Below are 4,565 nucleotides of genomic sequence, written 5' to 3'. Positions count from 1 at the left end.
GGGAAACACAGGGTAACCCCAAAAAGGGAGCTGGATTTTCTGTATATGTACAGTCCTGGGGTTGGGAGACCGCTCCCCAAAGGGCCAGCCAATGTGCAGGATCCTCCCGAACACCTATCTTGCCAGACCCTGAGGCACCAAAATTCCAGAAACATGATTAAATTAAGAGCCCACACAGAGGGGAACACTGGAGGGAAAGAAAGGCCAATGACTGATTACATGGGAGAGAGTCAAAGGACACTACGGGTAATGAACAAACTAACTTCAAACTAGAATATCTGAACAGAGGGCGTGGTATCATAAAGATACTCGTAAACGCACATCTGAGATAAAAATTTTGGTCTTAATGTTAAGTTTTGGGGATAAGAATTTTGACACGGATGTTAAACCTTATGATAATGCTACTTTTCAATTAATACCTGTAAACAGGATTAAAGCTTGTTAGAGCAGAGAAACCATAAAAAACCTTGTTTGCTGCATGTGAATGGGGAAACGGAGGCATGCTGCCTCATGGCCTTAATGGTTGGATGCCAAGAGAACTATAACACAAACTGCCTTTGAGCTAGTCAGTGACTAATCCGCTTGCAGTAAACTAAGAGGGGAGGTGTGACGCTCTGTACCCGGGTGAACACCCAGCACCTCCATGTTCATCATTGTAAAATGATGGTGTGGTATCCAATGCAAAGTTTGTCATGTCGGGTGTCTTTGGAAGGCTCATGATGCACTGAGCATTGTTGTTACAGTAATGTTATAGTAAGGTTATAGGTTATAATTTCATGTATGTAGTTATGAGGCTGAAAATGTATCCTCATGGTTTAAAATAAGCCCAGGCAAAAACTCTCCAAGAGCTGAGAGGCAGTTCACACCTCATCAGGGCATGTATGGGACAAACCCAGCCCAGCCTCACAGGAACAAAGGATGCTGGCCTAGACAGCAACAAAAGAATCTGTTGGACTCTCGAGGGAGTCATCCCCCCTTCCTTTGGTCAGTTTGGAATTGCGATGAGGTAATGCTCACCTGACTTTGAAGGGGGGCGGGCAAAGCAAAAAGGGAAGAAAGAACATGATAAAGGGGAGAGACGTTTGCCATGCTCTTCCTCTCTCTTCCACCTACATCTACAGACACCACCACCAAGCGACTGAAGCGCTGATCAAAGGGGAGAGCCTGGCTGAAGAGCAACCAGCCAGCCTGTGGTGAGAAGCATCTAAGTTTGTAAGGGCATTGAAGGTGTTAAGATCAGCTTAGAATGCGTTTTGCCTTTATTTCATTAGACCAAATCTGACTTGTTATGTTTTGACTTATAATCACTTAAAATCTGTCTTTATAGTTAATAAATCTGTTTGTTTATTCTACCTGAAGCAGTGCGTTTGGTTTGAAGTGTGACAGAGACTCCCCTTCGGATAACAAGCTTGGTGCATATCGATTTCTTTGTTAAATTGACAAACTCATATAAGCTTGCAGCATCCAGTGGGCATAAGTGGACACTGCAAGACGGAGGTTCCTAGGGTTGGGTCTGGGACCGGAGATATTGGCTAGTGTCATTCAGTTGCATAATCCAAGAAGCAGCTTACATGCCAGAGGCTGTGCGTGAACAGCCCAGGAGTGGGGGGTTCTCACAGCAGAGCAGGGTAAGGCTGGCTCCCAGAGTCAAGGATTGGAGTGACCTAACAGATCACTGGTCCAGACAATACCAGAGGGGAACGTCACAGGTAGGTCTAGGTTGTATATTAGGAAAAACTATTTCACTAGGAGGATGATGAAGCACTGGAATGGGTTACCTAGGGAGGTGGTGGAATCTCCATCCTTAGAGATTTTTAAGGCCCAATTTGACAAAGCCCTAGCTGTGATGATTTAGTTGGGGTTGGTCCTGCTTTGAGCAGGGGGTTGGACTAGACGACCTCTTGAAGTCTCTTCCAACCTTAATCTTCTATGATTCCATGGCCAGAAGGGACCATTGTAATCATCTAGTCTGATCTTCTTTATAACACAGGCCATAGAACCTCCCCAAAATGATCTCTAGCTGTTAGAAAATAATTCCTAGCTTTTAGAAACACATCCAGTCTAGATTTAAAAATTATCAGTGATGGGGAGTCCATCATGAAGCTTGGTAAATTGTTTCTTTTAAAAAATAAATAAATATATGGAGATATACCTATCTCATAGAACTGGAAGGGACCCTGAAAGGTCATTGAGTCCAGCCCCCTGCCTTCACTAGCAGGATCAAGTACTGATTTTGCCCCAGATCTCTAAGTGGCCCCCTCAAGGATTGAACTCACAACCCTGGGTTTAGCAGGCCAATGCTCAAACCACTGAGCTATCCCTCCCCGCAACCAATGGTTCCAATGGTTACTTACTCTCATTGTTAAGAATTCAAGCCTTAGGGCATGTCTACACTTACCTCTGCAGCGATCGATCCAGCAGGGGGTCGATTTATCGCATCTAGTGAAGACGCGATCAATCGACCGCCCGGTGCTCCACCAGAGCGAGAGGCGCAGGCGGAGTCGACGGAGGAGCATCAGCAGTCGACTTATCACAGTGAAGACACCGCGGTAAGTAGATCTAAGTATGTCGACTTAGAAGTAGATCTAAGTTATGAAGTTGCGTAACTTAGATGAAACACCCCCCTCTCCAAGTGTAGACCAGGCCTTATTTTTAGTCTGAATTTGTCTAGCTCCAACCATTTTATCATGTTATATCTTTCTCTGATAGACTGAAGAGCCCATTATTAAATATTTGTTCCTCGGGCGCAATCACTCAAAGAAGAATTTCAGTAACAGCAGATAGGGCATTTTCAGAGAGATTGAACTAAAGATACTTGTTTGTCTCTGCTACACTATTCATCTTCTTTTGGCATACAAACAATAAACATTCTGTTAAATAACATTATTTTCCAAATGTCAAGTAAAGATGAGACAAAATATCACCAAAATGTTTCAGAATTTAGAAAAAAGGCTTTACATACTGAAACAAAGAAATTATTAGATTAATTAAATTTAGCATTAGGAAATAACATACAGTTCAATATTGCAAATAAGCAACATGAAATATATTTGAATTTTGATAAAAACTTGCTGAAAGAGCAAAATTCAGTTGTAACCATGAAAAACAAAGTCAAAGAGTCTAATACTCATATTTATTGAAATGAAGATATACAATTATTGTTACCTGATTATTTCTCTCTCTCACAAAAATTATATTAAAATTCATGGATTTTTAAAGCCAGAAGCAACCATTATGATAATGTAGTCTGACCTCCTGCATAACACAAGCCAAAGAATCTCACCCAGTGATCCCTGCATCAAGCTCATAACTTCTGGTTGCACTACAGCATCTTTTAAAAACATATCCAATCTTTATTTAAAAGACTTCAAGTGATTGAGAATCCACCACATCCGTTGGTAAGTTATTCCATGGGTTAATTACCCTCACTGTTAAAAATTTGCACTTTATTTCTAGCTTGAATTTGTCTAAAATTCAATGGTTGGAAGTTGAAGCAATGGTGTCATTAACATCGACTCCAATAAACGCACTATTTCTTTTAAATGAACACGCTATATAAAGCAAATTCTTTGGCCACCAACCTTATTTACAGCTTCGACGAGTGTTCTCATTTCCTTCTCAATATCACTGACAAACTTTAAATCTTTCCTGAAATAATAAAGAATTATAATTCACCTAGTATACAAGATAAGAGATAAATGCAGCATTTATCTACCACATATGTACATTGATAAATGCAATACCATTGAATAAATTAGGAGGAGAGGGTTAGAGTGACCAGCCAATCAGCACAGGGCAGAGAACGTTCAGCCAGAACCGTAGGAAGCTTTCTGTGTTCGGCGATATCTGCTTTGGTTGCTTCTGCTCTTACAGGCTGAAATGTATGGCTGGCTCTTCTCTTCAGAGGGGCACCACCTAGGTCCTATTCCCCCATGGAGGGAGGGAGAGAGAGAGAGTGTGGTGTGGTTCCCTTGCACAGTTCTGGGTCCAGGTGATACTGGATGTATTCTGGCTCTCTTTAGACACACTCCCCACTGCCTGAGAAACCAGGGAGAGGCCCGCTGAAGGATGTCTCCTTGTTTTAGGCTGTCTGTGACAGGAAGGGGAGCTAAAGTGAATCCTGCTCCCAGGGTCAGTGTAACCACTAGGGGAACTAGGCGGCCGCCTAGGGTGCCAAGATTTGGGGGTGCCAAAAAGCGGTGCCCCCAAATTTTTTTTACACTACAGTGGAGTCACACCTTACGTGGAGGTTAGGTTCTAAAGTCACCGTGTAAGAAGAAAATTGCGTATAGTGAGAATTACGATAAAGTACAGTATACACTAGAACAGGGTCCTCAACCTACGGCACGCATGTCAAAGGTGGCACGCGAGCCGATTTTTTTTTTAATGGCAGGCTGCGGGTCCCGGCCACCGCTGAGCCTGCTGCCGACCTGGGGTTCCGTTCACTCAGCTGGCAGCGGGCTGAGCAGGGCTGGCTCCTGCCAGCCTGGGTCCCAGCCGCCAGCCCCGCTCAGCCCGCTGGGGTCCCAGCCGGCTCCGCTCAGTCTCCTGCCGGCCTGGGTGAA

General features: G+C 43.6%; 1 long non-coding RNA gene across 1 annotated transcript in view; it reads right to left on the bottom strand.

Moving 5' to 3' along the window:
- Positions 1-3,580: 3,580 nt before the first annotated feature.
- The window catches only part of LOC112108174, a 12,744-nt gene continuing 11,759 nt past the window's right edge, over positions 3,581-4,565 (bottom strand). The window contains exon 4 of the long non-coding RNA XR_003370397.1: positions 3,581-3,648. This is a non-coding gene — a long non-coding RNA (uncharacterized LOC112108174). The remainder of the gene's footprint in view (positions 3,649-4,565) is intronic.

The sequence above is a fragment of the Terrapene carolina genome, unplaced genomic scaffold (assembly GCF_002925995.2).
Source record: "Terrapene carolina triunguis isolate 2854851 unplaced genomic scaffold, T_m_triunguis-2.0 Scaffold26714, whole genome shotgun sequence".
In the NCBI taxonomy this organism is placed as follows: domain Eukaryota; kingdom Metazoa; phylum Chordata; order Testudines; family Emydidae; genus Terrapene; species Terrapene triunguis.
Note: the sequence above shows the minus strand (reverse complement) of the source record. Positions and strands in the feature narration are given on the sequence as shown.